Here is a 17,425-nt window from a genome sequence, read left to right as displayed (position 1 = left end):
CGTGTCAGGCAGTTCTGCCAACTGGGCATGAAAGAAAAGCATAACAAAATAAAAGCATAAAATACATTTTATTGGGCAAAGTAGATGAATAATGAACAATTATCCCATCAAACCCTTTGGGGCAGAATTCTGAATATATGTTAAAAATGAATTAATCCAGGAACATTGGATGGTTAGTAGTTGGTGAGATTCAGCTAGTGATTCCATTTAGAAGCATTCCAGTCCCCAGAATTACTGTGGCAATATGATGGCTGTCATTCCAATTTACTGGTGTGACAGGATTGGCTCAGATCTCTGTGACTAGTGCATTGTACTTGGCATCTAAACGTGACGTAGTATTCAGAGGAACCTTCTTGCTTGTGGCTGAAAACTGTGGCAGGGTGGTGAAAAACTAGGAATTAGGGGTATTAGAAAGGCTTAAGTAGGTGTATTTTATCTCAGGCTTGTCAGTTAGGATTTTTTTTCTAAAGCTGAGAGAGCTACTGGATCAAAGAAGATAGAACAAAACTGGGAAGTCCCTCGGTAGCACCAGGGAATCCATCAACCTCATCAAACCATTACCCGATTAGCAAAGGTTTGGATGAATCCTGTGTCGACTGAAGGTTGGCGATAATAATGTTTCTAACTGGTTCCTTTACGTGGAACCTATTAACAAAGCTACCAGATGTTGCTGATGCTGCTGGGAAACCAGTCCTAGCAACAATAGCACATGGAATTTGAGGGGCTTGAGAAAGGTGGCACTAGGTGAATCAGCTTGCTAGGTAGCCAGATAATTTGTCTGGCTACGGAAATCATGCTGGTGGAATAGTGGTGTTGATTTCTGGAGAAATATTGTGGCTGGTAGGAAAGAAGTGGTTTCCTGAAAGAGAGTCAGAGATGTCTTCTGGAGGGCCAGGTGGCAGCTATTAGAAATCAGCTGCACAAGAAGGATGCTGGTCAAAAAACCCTTGCTGACAAAAATGTTGATGTGACAATCAGCCATCATCTCAACTCCATCTCATGAAATCTATACACCTCTAATGTTTATGTTGGGGATGGGAGTGATAATGAGAGAGCAAGATAATCTCCTAATGCAGTTGTTGCATCAGACCTGCCATTTGTGGATCTGATGGAGCAAGAAACAGGAGAGATCCTGAGTCCTCAGTTTGCCATACTGTCACCCCTCCACTCCCATAGGGCCCCAAGTACAGAAGATGCTATAGACCAGGGGTCAGCAAACTTTTTCTGTGAAGGGCCGGATAGTAAATACTTATGGCTTTTGGGGCCACCTATGGTCTCTGTCACATATTCTTCCCTGTTGTAACCTTTTTAAAATGTAAAAAACACTCTTAGCTCACCATTCTTAGCTATACCAAAACATAGTTTGTCAACCCCTGCTGTGGACCTGTACACTCTTGGTTATTAGCTAAGATAAGTCGCCACATTTGGATGTGGTCTCCTCCCCTGATGAGCTGGGCTCCTCTTGGTCTAGCTAAGGCCAGAGGCAGGCTATAGCTGCCTGCCCCATTCCTTCTTGATCAGCACAAATGCTGATACCCTGCCGATTGCTATTGCTGTGAGTATGAAAGTCCATTGTCTCAGAGCCAGGAGCCTCACATCTTCTACCTGCATCCATGAAACTGGGAGGCTAACTTAGCTTTCAAGCAAGGTGAAATCTCACAGTTCTTGAGAGAGGCTGGAGGGAGAGAGAGATAAGGGAAGGGAGCATAGGGGCAGGAGATGATGCAAGAGAAAAACACGACATGGATGAGAGATGATCCAAATGAAGAGCTCATATCCCACCCCAACTACACTGGCCTCATTTTTAAGCCTCCAGAGTTTCCATTTTGTCCTTCACAGAATCAGAGCTCTTCTTCCTTGTTCGGTGAAATGAGGGGGAGACTTTGGCTCCCCCTAGAGGCTAGAGTTTGCCAACAACAGTCAGGTACTGAAACACAAATGGTTAACTCTATCACCCTTTGTTATAAAACAAAAGGAAATCTGACCGTGAGAAGATTTTCCTTATATGGCCCAGGGATACGTATAATTCACTTGAGAAGAGAATTTATCCTTTAAAGTAGGAGGATATATATATGTAGTTTTAATTAAAAGTACAGAGAGAGAACCAGATCTAACACAGAAGGGTTAAATAGTGCTCAACTTTCTCCACATTCTAGACAACTTCACGTGCACCTTGATTTGCTGACGGGACACTCTTAACACTAGTCCTGAGTGCGCTGAACTTTAGAAAAATTATCTGTGATTGTGTTTTAAATTGCTAAACAATTAAGACATAAGATCTAGAAACCTACATAAAATTCATTATTTCCAAAAGCTGAAATTGGAACTTTTGAAATGAAAATGAATCATACAAGCTGGAGGTTTAATGAGTCACATTCTCTTTGGGAAAGTCGGTGTGTGGGCCACTGAGAGAGACAGGGTTGAACCAGTCACAAAGGAAATGGGCACACGTGTCAGATTTGTCCAGCAGCACCCCTGCGCATGTGTCAGCCTCTCTCCACTGGGATGGGCAGGTCGCAGGTGGGCGGCGAGGGCCGCGTCCTGAGGTCTGAATGAGAAGGTGAATGTAGCACAGAGCCCTCCATCCCTGCACGCGACTCTGCTCTGCTTATCCACACACACAGCTGTGAGGCTCCAGCCTGGCCCCAAGGAGCAGTTGTTATTTGTGACAACCCTGTGTGCATGGTGCTCTCTTCCTGCTCCCCCAACAGTGAGTCAAATTTTACCACGTTTAGTCTAGTTTGTGCTGTGAGATTGAAGTGCTTACCCGTTTACCGCATTCTGGAGTCTCAAGATGGGAAAGGGCAGTTTGGGGGAGGGCGGTTGCGCGGGGAGAACCGTGGGCGAATCTGCGCCCAAATTTCCCAAGAGCTGGCTCTGTTTCCCGCTGCCTGCCAGCCGTAGTCATCCGCCACGTTGCGGTGGGCATGCCCCAGAGCACGTGGAGCCTGTGTCCTTGTGCTCCTCCCTTCTGGAGCTAATTCACATACTTGGCTGGGGAGAGAGTGCTCTCTACATGTTCTTCTTCTTGTGTTCATGCTCAAGTCTGGCATCTTAAACCAAATCACCGGCTACCACCACCAGCCATAAAACACCCTCCTCTTCAATCCTGGTCCCCATTTACTCAATTCCTCTCTTTCCTCTGCTTTTAAGACACACTCATTAAAACAAAACAAAAAGCAAAAACCCCAAAAATTTTTCATGGACTTTCCTGGAAAAAGGCTTGACAGGAGCCAGAGGGAGAGTTTTCTAGCTTCATTTCTGGCCCCCCACTCACTGTTTAGTTTGTGGCTGGAATTAAGGGGTGAAAGGGGAATGCCTTAATGGATTTGCTTATTATGTTCTTCTTTTGAAATGATTTACAGTACTAAAAGAAATAGTAACAATTAATCCATTTTAATCCTCCTTAAAACTGAAAATGTAGAAAGATTTATGGTTCTTAATACTGTATTCCGTATAGTCTGGGTATCCCAGTGAATGAAATGATTTTGGGAATGTTTTAGGGAATATGCTATTCCAGATATGTGTTATGGTGTAACAATTACCCAAAACTTAGTGGCTTTAAATAATACCCATTTTATTATATTTCATATTTTTGTGGGTTAGGAATTTGGGCAGGGCTTGGCTAGGTGAGCCTTCTGTTCTTCGTGGTGCCATCAGAGGTCCCTCAGTGCTGTTTAGCTGGTAAATGGACTGTTCTGGAGGGTCCAAGATGGCTGACACCTCGGTAGGGCACAGCTGGGACTGTTGAGGATAGGGCCGACCTGTGACCTCTTCAGCATGGCCTTCTCAGGGTAGTCAGACTTCTTAGATGGTGGCTCAAGGATCCAAGAGCAAGTGTTCTAGTGAGCAAGGTGGAAGCTGCATGGCCTTGTATGGCCCAATCTTGGAAGTCACGTGGCGTCATTCTGTCCCACTCTGTTGGTCCAGCGGTTACCCAGAATCAAGGAGAGGCAACATCCACTCCACCTCCTAATGGGAGGAGCGTTGAGGAATTTGCCGCCGTGTTGTATAATCATCTCACACGCACCAAGGAGACGTCTCTATTCTGTTACACGTTACACATTCATTTTATGAGCCATGATTTAGTAAATTAATTTTCTTCTGTTAACCCCTTTTCAGAGTGCAGTGTTTCCAAAATACTGTTCCCACCATTTGGAGTTTATACTAGTGGCTCCCAGTCGATTGGATTTTAAAGTCCAATTAAAAAAAATGAGGAGGATTGACACAGGGAAGTCACCTTTTTATTTTACTAAGGAAGGTCATTTAAAAATAGCAAATTGCAACAACACATCCGCTACTCTTTATACTCACTCTCATTTCAGAAAACAAAAGGCATGTTCACATCAAAATAATAGGAAGGACAGATCCTTAGTGTAAAGGAGCTTCCTTTCAATTGAATAAATTTATCTTTATGAAAAAGGCATCTCATTTTCCTTGTTTTTCTCATTTTGCTCTAGGTGGGTGGACAGTTTCTCGTGAAGCCTGTTCTGTAGATGAGCATTTGGGAATCACTCTTCTAGACAAGAGGTCTCAAGGCTGCCGTTTATCACCCTTTCCAGGGACACTCAAGATCTGATGGTCAGAATTTCAGATTTATGTTAGTTCCATCAATTGCTTAGCTGTATGTGAGAGGTACTAGGGTTTGAGTTAGACCTCCTAGGTTAAATTCAAATTAAATGAGCTAGGTTTTACTGATTATTTAAAATGTGCCTAGAGCAATATAGTCTCACAGAGTTTCAGAATAAGACGCCATAAGATATGGTGCATACCAGGGGTCAAATTGTAAATTGGTTATAGAAATAAGACTGATGCACATGAAATACTGACGAAGAGTACAAGTCAGAATGTGAATGAGAATGTGTACAAGTTACTCGTGACAACTCGAGTAGTCTGGGGTGTTCTCACAAAGAATGTGGAGGCGAAGTTCCAGGACAGGATTTGGATGAAAAGCAAGAGAAGATGCTTCAGGTAAAGTTCATTGGATAAAGATTCAAAAACAGGAATGACTATGGTGTGTTTGAGGGACATTGAGGGATTGGGGGTGGGTTGATTTTTAACATGCCCTGTCTTAGGTTTTAGAGGTGAAAACAAAATGGTTTTGTTTTGGAGTCATAATATAAGAATTGGTTAAAATTCCTACTTTTTTCTTACTCTCAAAGTGATCACATTTTTCCCTTCCTAATCTGAGAAGCAGATGGCTAACTGCTCATGCTAGACACAAACTTTTATAATCATAATAAGAATAATCAGCTGCTAAATACCAGCTTCAGTCTGTGAGTTGGCACCTGAACATTTGGATGACCTTCCCTGAAAGACCTCATGTACTGCTGACAGTTTGGGATTGAGGAGCCCTTGCATTGATGTTCGTCACTAATGACAAAATAAATCTCAAGTGTCAAGAAGGGCCGCACTGAGTTCACCTCGGCTTCGCCGGCAGTAATGGATTAGGACCAGCATCCGTGAGTCCAAGGCAGGTCCCGATGTTTATTCACTCCTGGCTCTGGGCTGACAGCGTAGGTATCTGCCCATGTTGGGAAACAGAAGATCATGCTGGAGTGTCAGAAATGGGCTACTGATTTTTTTCTTTAGACATTTCCTGGGATCTGTTATGATCTAGTCTGGTTTTATTGTGGTATCTGCCACCTAAACTTAAAAAAAACAGCAGCAACGAAGAAACTTACAGATAATTTCCCACGAAAGGGAGCGTAGAGGCCTTGTGTAGTCGCTTTCCAGCCAATATTGATCAAGCTTGCTGTGACCTTTGAGTCCGTTTTCAGACCTCTTTGCCTGCCATGCTTGGTCACATCCCCGGGTCTGGAAGTGGCCTCAGTTAAGCTGTAGGCGTCCTTCTCCTCCAGGCCTTCTGCTGCTTAAAATATCTAAAGATATAATATGGACTTAGTTCAAAGATTATTTTCTTGTTCTGTTCCTCTAAAATACTAGCTCCTGTAAAATAACAGTTCCCTGTAGATTTTTATGCTTTATTTGTGCTGATAGAAAAGAGACTTCTCTGAGAAATTCCTTTCATTGCTTGAATTTATACTACTTAAACTTGAGGAGATTAATAAATTTCTCATAAGCCTGTTTTTCATGCACTTTCTGGAAATGAGACACATGATAGCACTGTTCTTCCAAAACAGCCTGTTCTTTCGGTCGCTGAGCCCCGTGCTCTGCTCCGTTATGTTTGTGCCTGTGGTTTCAGGGCAGTCACATCCGTGTTCATATGCTTGACGATGCTCTTGTCTGTCTTCGCTGCTCCCCTGTGCTGGTGCATTTGTTCCAGGTTTCCTTCCGGTCCAGCCCCGCGTGCGCCTTTGGCCCTGTGAATTGCAGGGGTGCATGGCTACACCCAGCCTGCACCTCCTCACTGTGGTCCCCCCGTCTCTGCTTGGTCCTGACTGCTGCACGGAGATCGCCCCTTCGGGAGGTCTCCCTGAGTCCCTGTGCTCCGCCCCGGCTGAGCAGCCTTCCCTCTTCTCCGTGTCTTCTGAGGTGTTCTCTCCTCTGCCCGCCCCCTCTTCCTATCTCCTTGCCCACACTTCTCATCTCTGACTTCTTTTCCTTCTCTAAGTGTGGCTTTTCCTCAAGGGTGGCTCCTCTGTCTCCTCTCCTTCATCCTGGCAGAGAAATCCCCTTTCACGAGGCTCTCACTGCCTCTCTGTGCTGCCACCTCCCGAGCACGCTCTTCTCTTGTCGCCCCAGCCTTGGTGTTGAGCTTTGTACTGCCTCTCAGATAATCCCCTCCCCTGTTCAGTCACAGCCCACCTGCCCCCGGCACTGCTACAGGCCAACTTCTCCTCCAAGCCGGGGGCTGAGTCGACCGCCCACGGGCAAACCCGGCCCTCTCCTGATTGTGTAAATGGCTTTGTTGGAACACAGCCGTGCCCGTTTGCTCTGTGTCCTCTGTGGCTGCTTTCGGGCTGCAGCGGCAGAGGTGCGGAGGTCATCGAGCACGTACAGCCTGCAGCCGCAGATGTTCATCACCTGGCCCTTTGTAGGAGGTGTGCCCGGCTTGCTCAAAAGTGTCCCTGTCTTTTCACACTAGGGCTTTGATTGTGTTGATCCCCCACTCAGGAACCCATAAGTGGCTCCTCGTTGTCCACACAAGTAATTAAAAATTTCTTGGCTTCATGTTTAAGGATTTTCTCTTACTTGTCTTTCTCCACGTACCCAACCCAGCCGCACTAACCAGGCTCCTCGCTCTCCTAACCTACCCGAACTTCTCAGGTTCCAGACCTTTCCCCGCGCTGCTGTGTGTGTCTGAGAGGAAGCAGAAATGCCACTCTGCCTGCTCTTATGCATATTCTCCTTGGTTTTTTTTTGAGGCTCAACTCAAGCCCTGCTCCCTTCCTAAAGCATTTCCTGATGACCAGCTGTGTCATAGATGATTGCTTTATTGATCTGGACGTATTGCCTGTACTGCCCTACGCTCCCCTGTTCACAGACAGCATAACAGGGTTACTCATGAGAACATCGTCCTCACTTGTTTAAGACATTGCCCTGTCAGGCCTGCCCTCCTCTTGTATTCCTCTCCTTACTAATTTTATTGTGACCTGTCCCAAGCCGGAATCCTCGGTGTCAGCTTCCACTCCTCCTTGCCTCACCCCTCAGTTGACAAGAACTGTGGACTCTGACTCCTAGAAATACCCCCAGCCTGTCCCTCTTCTGCAAGCCTGCTGCTCCTGTGTTGGGTCAGGCACCATGTTGCTTCCCTGGGCTACTGGAGTTACCTTCCCAGTGATGTTCCAGCAGCTGGGCGTCCTTCCGGAGCGGACCAGGACCAGGACCAGGGTGAGGAGGAGGGGCCTGGAGCACACATTTAAGGAAGCACTCACTCTCAGGGTCGGGCAAGTGCACAGCTGGCCCCTGGGAGTGAGTGCTTCCTTAAATTTTGTGCTCCAGGCCCCTCAGGCCTCAGCTGCCTCCCTAGTCCCTCCCACCCCCCATCTTACCCCCCTGCAGTTTATCCTCCACACAGTTGGTGAAATGATCTTTTCAGGCGTGGATGTTGTCCAGTCTGCTTTTTAGTTTCCTCAAGGATAAAGTCCAGCTCTTCAGGTTGACTCCAACTTGCCTTCCAGCCTCATCTCTTGCCATTCTCACCCCACGCGTGAACTCTGCGTTCCACCCACCCGAGCTAGAGTCCCCTTAGTGTCTTGTACTGTGACACACCTCCAAACCTGAACATGATCTTCTTCCTTCCCTTGGGACTTTCCCCTCTTGGAGAATTCTTAGTCATTGCTCAAAACTCAGCATAACTCACCATTACCTTCTATGGGAAGCTTTTCAGAATTCCCTGGAACTAATTAAGTCACTCCTTTTTTCCCCTTAAGCATAAGGTACTCACCTTAATTATAGCATGTATTTCATTTTGTGGTAATTAATGTTTTGCTTTTTTTTTTTTTTTTGTGGTGAGGAAGATTAGCCCTGAGCTAACATCCGATGTCAATCCTCTTTTTTTGCTGAGGGAGATTGGCCCTGGGCTAACATCTGTGCCCATCTTCCTCTACTTTATATGGGACGCCGCCACAGTGTGGCTTGATAAGCGGTGCATCAGTGTGCACCCAGGATCTGAACCTGTGAACCCCGGGCCGCCGAAGTAGAGCGTGCACACTTAACGGCTGCACCACTGGCTGGTCCCTGTTTTGCATGTTTTTAATCTCCCAGGATACCAAAGGTTCAAAGCCACAGCTTCGTATTAGAATCATTTGGGAAGATTAGAAGTGCTGTCACTTCTTCGGGGAGCTGTCGCCCCCAGAACCAGAGTCTCTGGTGTGGCCTGGGCAGCACTGTCTTTTTTCCTAAAGCTCCCAGATGATCCTAGTGTGCAGCCACTGTCTACAACCACTGCACCAGACAGACTGTGAGCTGCTCGAGAGGAAGGGCCACGTCTGTTTCCTGTTTGTGGACCTCCCCTCCCTGCTCCACGCTCTCCCCTCTCCTCCCTCTCCTCATACCCTGCAAGACGCCTGGCTTACAGCAGGAGCTCCACGAGGAGCTGTGGAATTATTGATGGCCTGCTTCCCTTGTTGGCTCAGTGATTGGGGTTACTGAAGACAGGGCTCAGTCAGGTGCCACTTCTCTCCCCCAGCACAGGCCTTGGCGTGGGGGAAGTTTGCAGAGACGGAGCCCACTGGTGTGGAACTGACCTGTGGTATTGGTGGCGCACCACAGATGACTCGCTGTAGCGCTCTTGCTTCCCAAGACTGGTTCCTTTACTGCTTTGAACACCAAGTGCCTGTAATGCCCTTCTTTGAGCCCGCAGAGCTGGACATGCAAAAAATGTTTTAGTGTCTCTTCCCCTATCCAGTGGGCATGCTGTGTGCTAGTCATTCGAGGAAAGATGTTAGGGAATAGACTGGCTTGCTTCTTAGGACTTTCTTTCTGCAGTTGGCTCTCTGGATTCAGTGAAAGTGTCTTTGGGCTTCAGAGGCCGGTTAGTGCCCAGGTGTGCTTAGGTCACAGGTAGCGATGTCGCTTGATATGGCATGACTGCCCATATGAGCAGCTACCTCAGTCTCTGCCTGGACCGACGGACTTAACTGTCAGACTTTCCAAATGTAAAAGTCAGAGATGTGCTGTTGACTACATCTGATATTTACAGTTCTTTCTAGCAAAGGTGAGCTGACTTTTGTTGCAAGTGTTCTCCATTGCAAATTAGAAAGGAGTTTTTTTTTTCATTTGTACATATGCCTTTGATATTATCACTTCCTTTACTTTTATTTTATTTTACTTGTGTGAAAGTCCACGGATGCATTTGAACACATAATGGCCCTTACCTGTAGCTACTAAAAATCGTAACTGGAAAAAGTAAGGGGTTGGTTTTAGGAGAAGCCCATTAATTATTTATTTAAATAGTTTCAAGCTGAGAAAAAGTAACTCTTTGAGATTTAAAAAATTAAATTACTCTTCCACTTCTGTTACAGGTGGTTTCTTTCCAGAACTTGAGCTGAGAGAGGCCAAAAGTTGTAATTTCACTTTCTACACCCTTCCAGAGCCCATTCCCTTTCTTCGTGTCGTCTCTTTTCCATCACCGTTCTGTTCTCTACTCTTCTCTCCTTCCCTCACACCAGCAGTTATGTTAGTTGTTGTTTCTTATTGAACAACTGTGTTTCACATAGTGCCAAGTGCTTTGTCCCATTTAACCCCGTTATACAGAGAAGAAAATTGAGGCCCAAAGAAACTAAGTAACTTAGCCAAGATCAAACAGCTAGTAAAAAGACTTCAGATCTAGGCCCTGTGTTTCAGAAGCGTGGGCTCTTACCTATTTGCTGCTTGACCCAAAGTTCAGAGGGGTAAACAGTAGTGGAATGGAGATGAAGGATATTGTGTTTGGTTAGAAAAAAAAAATTTCTCCTTCTTTCCCCACAACCCCATGGCTTTAGTAATAAGTCCACTTCTCACCACATTCAGCGAAAGAATCCAACAGAACAAGTACTGAACTTGAGATTTTATGAGATTTTTCTAATTCAAGCCCAGAATTTGAAACCAGTAATGATGAAAAATAGCAAATTGTAGATATTAAAGAGGGAGATGCTGCTGCCTTCTTTGCATCGGGTGGGTGCAGGGGCAGCTGAGGAGCGACAGTGGTCCCTGGAATCAGCCTTTACGGACTGCAGTGGGGTCTGGCTGAGGGGTGGCCACACTCTTGGCCAACCATCTTGGGGGTCCTAGAGCAGCGACCACAGGGCAGCAGCTGTGAAAGCTTCCATATCAGTGGGTGGGTGGGGAGGCTCCATAAGGGGCCAGCAAGGGATAGAGGTTCAAACAGAATCGCAAACAGAAGAGAAAGACTGGGCCAGATTTGCAGAGCTGACAACACCTAGCCCAGCCCGAGCATTTGACCTGGAGGAAGCTGAAAGTATGGCCTGACGTCTACAACTAGTTAGAGGGAGACTGGAACTAGTCCTGGGCATCTTGGCCCTCACTTCAGGGTTTGTCCGGTGTACAGTGAAAAAAAAGGAATCTTTGAGGGGAAGAGGGAGGTTGTGATCACTGGAACTGACCCTCAGGGGGTGCTGTTCTCAGTGCTGCCCTCAGGAATAAGATAAACCAGTTAGGGGGTCATCGATGACTATTCCAGTGGCCATGCAGCCTGATTTCTTTTTTTTTTAAAGATTTTATTTATTTATTGCCCCCCCCAAAGCCCTAGTAGATAGTTGTATGTCATAGCTGCACATCCTTCCAGTTGCTGTGTGTGGGACACAGCCTCAGCATGGCTGGTCAGCATGGCTGGAGAAGCGGTGCGTCAGTGCGCGCCCGGGATCCGAACCTGGGCCGCCAGCAGCGGAGCGCGTGCACTTAACCGCTAAGCCACGGGGCCGGCCCCAGCCTGATTTCTTTAAGCACAAAGCATGTCTTCAGGGTCCCCTGAGGCAAGGTAGAAACCCCATTAATTAAATTTGGACTGGTAATTGGTCAGTTAACGTAAAAGTTGGTAAAAGCAGGAAAACATGTACAATATACATATGGACTTAAACACTGTGTTTTAACATGTAAGCATGCATTCATGTGACCATCTTTGGATGCAGGAGCAAAGACTTGCCTCTGAGTAGCGATCTTCAGACTGAAGTACCCCATCGTCTTTCTTGCATCACCGCAGCCCTTATGTGGCTTTGATTTTCAGTTTTAATTTCTTTAAAGTGGAGTGAGGACTCAAAGACACATATGCTTCAGTCTGAGCACAGAATCTTGTCTCTTTATGGTTTTTCTCAATCTTTTAGAGTCGTATTGCTCACATTTATTTAATAGCACAGATTTACTTTCACAACTCGTCTCCCCCGAGTCTTTCTTAAGTTAGTTTTCATAGAAGAAGCTCCCCTTCCTTTCACATTCACATTTCATTATTTATGTGATTGATATTTAATTAAATACATAATTAATAACAAGCAAAACTGACATAAACAGGTTGGGAATAAACACGGGAAGCCTAAGGCACTGCTGGTGGAAGCAGAAGGAAGATGGGGTGAGTTCAAGGAAATGGTTCTTGGTGTGTCTGTGGGTGGGTTGGTTAACCCATTGAGTTGGTTAAGTGAAAATTGGCTAAGTGGGTTTCTACTGTAAGTATAACACAAGTTTGTGGGAGAAAACCCTACCTTTGGGAAAATAAATTCACCTGCCTCTCGTGAAAGGAGTAATATCTAAAAAATAATGAGCATAATTAGGCAATAAAGTATTTTTTTCTCAATCCTGTGCATACAATAGATCATATTATGTTATTCTTTTCAACAACCATTTCCAGAACTGTCATTGTTATTCTTAAAGATTTATTTTTATTTTACTTTGACTTAAAAATCGGTTTTAACCTACGAAAGTCCCCTTATAAAAGGTGAGCACGATCATCGCCTCGTGGAGATTATTTATCATTGAATGCAGAATACCACCTCAGAATGTTTTTTTGAAAATCAATTTGTAAATAAATGGTGCAATAAATTATAATGTGTAGCCATGGATAACTCAAGTGCTTAAAACAATTTTTAAAAACCTATTGCCTAGAAATTACTATGAGAAAAACATTATATACCATTTGTTAAAATTGTTCTATTTAGTTTAAATGTGGTTTAAAATGGTGTTGGGGGAAATGATATGCCCCTTAGAGATTGTCAGAAAGAATCAAAAGCAGCTTAGCAAAGAGGCAGAAGTGGAAATGTGACATTTATCAGGGGAAATGAGGGTATGATTAAATAAAGTGGAATCAGCCCCCATGTTAGAAAACACTGTATTGGGAAAGTTGTGCTTGAGGCCTCTTTGTGTCTTCTGAAAGACAGAGGCTGGGCTGGCCCAGAATGCCGGGCCAGCTGTGGTGGGAGGAGTGGAGCGAACCTCAGCCCCGTTCATTTCTCAGGTCAGGTTCAACCTCCTGAAGGCCCAGCTGAATTAAAATCTTCGTTAAATCCATGAGAGGATCCGAGAATCAGAGGCTGACCTCTCTCAGCATTGGAGGGCTGCCTCTAGTCTGAGGAAGCAGGTCCTAGGAGAGGCGCAGAGCTCCTAAGTGCACGGCTCCTGCTTGCCCTGTGCGATCTCCGGCTCCTGGAGGGAGATCTTGCTTGTTCTGTGTCTTTGGGATTAAAATATGCTGTAGCCTGTATCTCTGCTCCTCAAATATGTGTTAGACAAATACCAACTTTAAGTAAAAACAGTGTATTAGAGGGGTTATGTGTTTTAATGGAAAGCACACCAGCCTAAGTGCTTTCCTGGAGTGCACACAGATCACCTGGGGGTCTTGTTCAAATGCAGATGCTGAGTCAGTAGGCCTGGAGTGGAGCCTTAGAGTCTGCATTTCTAGCAAGTTCCCCCAGGGTGCCGGTGCTGTTGGTCCAGGAGTCATACCCTGAGGAGCAAGGATCTAGAAGACCTGATTTCAAGTACTGGCTTCTCACAGCCTCAGTTTTCCCACCTGTGAGAAAAGGGACTTTGGACTAAAATGCCTATTAGTTCTCACCATCAGCAGCATCATGGAGAGGAGAACAGAGAAGACTGGTCTACAGGAAGAGCGTGTCCAGGCTCTGAGTTTCCAAGGACTCCCCATTGTAACACGGTGAAGACAAATGGGCATATGGAAACAAACAAGGCAAGAAATGTACAATTTGTATTCAGACAATCCCAGAGTGTTCCCAGTTTTATTCACATTGTGCCTTGGCTGACATTCAAAGGTTTGGCTTTAGTTACATCACACGATCAACAAGTGAACCTTCTAATTGTGCTGTTTGTCTCAAATAAGCTATTGGGTAGGCTTAATTCTGCCCATAGCTTGCCCAATAGAACAGTCTAATTACCAATAATAATCCAACATAGGCATAAAAGATTATTACCTTTAGATCTGAAGCATATTTTTAACCAGAGTAGAAGTGAAGATATAGCTTGATGCTACAATTTGTTTGCTAAACCTGTCAGTTGTGGAGGAATTTCGTACCATCTTGAAATCTTTCTTGTCCTTCAGAATCCTCTCAGATGTTCCTTTCTCAGTGAAACTTTCCCCAAGGCCACAGTCAGAATTAGTAGCCTCTCTGCTACTCGAGCCCCTCTGCTCCCAGTCGTGGCTCCATTGGAGCGCACGCCTCATGGTTGGGCTTGTTAGGTTATGTGCCTCATCTCCCTCCTGAATTATGGGCTCCTTAGGCCATCTTGATGGAGTAGAAAGAGAGTTCAGGGACTCGGAGCCCATGTTCCTGAGTGCATAATTCAGCACTGCTCTGACCTGGTCATATGTCCCCAGGAGGCCATGGAATTTTCCAGCCTGGATGCCCCCCTCTGTAGTGGCCGTGATCAGTTGGGGTTGTTGGGAGGGTTGCGTGAGATAATGGGTGTGAAACCGCCTCACCCCTCTCCTGGCTCAGAGTAGGCATCCGACAAAGGTTGGCTCAAGTTATTCCTTCTCTAAGGTCAGGGATCATGACTTATAAATCCTTATATTTCTGGCACTTCAGGAAGAGTCATGCATGGTGGGTGCTCCATAAATTCTTTAAAATTGAATTTAATATCCTGTCTTTTAAGGAGGTTGGGATGTATTTATTTTAGGCGTAGAAATAATGCAAGATGGAGAAATAACTGTTTGGTTTTCTCTTAATAGCTGATAGTGAATGCTTTCCTGAAATATACAAAATGTATTTTGAAGAGTTATTAAAATTGTGGTGGAGATTTATTTCTGGTTTGCTTAGTTTAGAAATCCTAAACACAAGAGGAGAAAAGATAAACATTACACAGGGGAAAAAAACCCCTATATTTAACAGGCGATTCCTACAGGGTATCCATTTTATATATTTATATGTATAAACATTCTGGAAGAATTAGAAAAAAATTGATAATAGTTACCTTTGGGAAGAGGGTCAAGGGATAGGGGAGAAGGAGACTTTTCATTTTGTACATTTCTATGTGGTTCAATTTTTGGCCATGTAGGCATATTTGTGTTTTTAAAATATATATATATGTATATATATGTTAATAAGGATATCTGGGGGAGTTGAAGGATGGGCCATTTTTATTTTACTCTTCTACATATTAAAACCCTTAAATATTATTTTTAAGTTTTATTTTCAAGTGGCTTACATACACGGTGCTAATGATAAATGAGGGTTTTTTTGCCCCTTGTCAGTCATATGTCATCTCCATCACAGAAGTCAAGGGTGAGCCCGGCTCACTCAGCCGTTACCACGTTGGAGCTGTGAGAGGCCCCGGAATGGGGCTGTGCCTCACACTCCTGCTGGGTGGGGGAAATCTAGCTCCAGTATGAGCCCTGGAAGTGCTGGAACCATCACTTCACCTGGGTATGGTGTGGCTTCATGAGGACGAGGCTGCTGGCGACTGCCCAGAAGAAGGGGAATGATGGAGATTCCATTCTAAAAATATGGAGACCAGCCCAGCAGGAGCATCATCCCTCCTGCACCCGGGAAGCAAGAGAGCCACCCTGCTTTGGAACATGGTGCAGGAGCCTGTTCTTTCCAGCGAGATTGGATTTTCATTTTCCCTCTGGCACCACCGAGCTGTTTTCAACACCAACCCCTATGTCTGAGAATGACTAGTGCACCCCTGTCAATGCTTGGGTAGGACGAAGCAGCATTTTCCCTAACTCCCGTCTATCATTTTCTGCTACCCTGGACTTAACTCTGATTCTGTGAGGGTGTGCCCAGGGAGAAGGCACCTCAGAGACATTTGAGGAACTGCTTTCAGTTCTAGATGGTACCGCCACACAGGAGCCTGGACAGACTGGGATGTTCTCACGGGAGGGCAGCCAGGATGGTTAGAGGAATCACAACCACATCATACAAAGAACTTCCGACAGATGGAGTCACCACTCACTGTTCTGTGGTCACGTCATTCACGCCTCTGTCCCTTGGGTTCCTCACCAGTGAACTGGCCTCCGTAGCGTTAACCTCAGAGGGTTGTCGTGAGGATTAAGTTAATTCCCGCAAGCACTTGGAGCTGGCAGGGGCTCCTGGGCTGGAGCGACATGGAGGATTCCCAGGCTTCAGGTTGCAGCAGCCACGGGCCACTGCGGATCTGTGGGGGCTCACTTTCTGATTCGCAGGCCTTTTTAAAGACACAGATGTCATTATGAAGACGCTTAGCTGCCGATTGTTCTTCTGAGAAGCCTGGGTGGCGAACGTGAGCCTCTTGTGCTGGAAATAGGAGATGTGCTGCACGTGCGTTTCCCTGGGTGGATCTGTCTGCTTTGGGATTCCTTTGCCTTGTGCTGGCACTTTTCGGTTGTCTCCTGGACATGCGCTGGGCCTCATGCTATGAGACATCTCTTTATGGAGATGGATGATCTGTGTACGGTCAGCCTCGTACTACAGAGAAAAACATGCCATCCCCAGCCAGGCAAAGGATGACCAGCCACCTCTTTGCAGTACCCCAGCCTAATAAAAGCAGCCTTTGTGTTGTCTTATGGTGTAATTGCGCCGTCCACTGTAGCTGTCTGGACGCGGCTGTGTGCAAAGCAACCCATGCATGTCATTGATGTGAGAGTCACCAGACTTTGCCAGATGTTCTCCTCCTGGGTCTCCTATTGATGCATTAACTGTATGTTAAACAAACGAATTCGCAGTGAATATTTGAATAGGATTTTCCCAAACTAATGTAAAGCTAAAGCAGTGTTTTTTAGCTTGTTCTTTAGATGCTGCTGAGTATGGTGCCTGTACCTTTGAAAAGGACTGTTCACATGGTGCTTTGGTGAAGCAAGGGACAAAGGAGCAATGGATGAGAGATGTAGTAGCAGCTTTTTTGACACACGTGTGGATATAGCAACTTTCATTTATTAATTATGACATTTCCCCTGGACATTGCACACCCTTTAGAAACCTCCCTGAGGCAACGTTTGCCATACCTGATATTGTTTCATCCTGAGAAAGATTCTGGGCAGGGCTTATGGAGCCTGGTTTTTTAGAAGAATCAAGTGAATTAGAAAATTCAAGTGTAGACTCACAGTGACACCAAGAGGGACATCTATCTAACTCTTGATTTTCCATCTGTTTCCCTTATGGAAGCAAAGCCAACCCTGATAAGTTTAATAATTCTCAAGCTACTAACAGCTATTTCCCTTCTCCTTAGGCTCCTTAAGCTCCTGACTCCAAAAAGAAGTTTTCTCTCATGAACAGAGTTTGAGACTATTTTAAGATTAACTCTCATAATCTCTAGACCCACCTTCCCGAGCTTCCCTTCCTTGGAAGGAAGGGCTTTCAGAGGGACTTGGAGAGAAAGAACCCTTGGAATTCTCTAGAGGGTTCCCAAGAGTCTGGCCTTGGCTCAGGCCATCTGCTACAGGCAGAGATTAGAAGCAGGTGGGGGAATCCACGTTGACCTGGGAGCCCTTGGCTCAGTCCCCCATCTTGGCCTTGTCATGGTGCTGAGCTGGGCGTTCGGACCAAAGGTGACATGACTGTGAGTCGTACTCCAGGATTGTTCTCTGTGGAGACTCCTTCTG

General features: G+C 45.6%; 1 protein-coding gene across 1 annotated transcript in view; it reads left to right on the top strand.

Moving 5' to 3' along the window:
• SV2C (synaptic vesicle glycoprotein 2C) overlaps positions 1–17,425 on the top strand; it is a 196,089-nt gene that overhangs the window by 77,177 nt on the left and 101,487 nt on the right. The window lies entirely within an intron of this gene.

This window comes from Ceratotherium simum, chromosome 4 (assembly GCF_057802395.1).
Source record: "Ceratotherium simum simum isolate JZ-2026a chromosome 4, ASM5780239v1, whole genome shotgun sequence".
NCBI classification, from domain to species: domain Eukaryota; kingdom Metazoa; phylum Chordata; class Mammalia; order Perissodactyla; family Rhinocerotidae; genus Ceratotherium; species Ceratotherium simum.
Note: the sequence above shows the minus strand (reverse complement) of the source record. Positions and strands in the feature narration are given on the sequence as shown.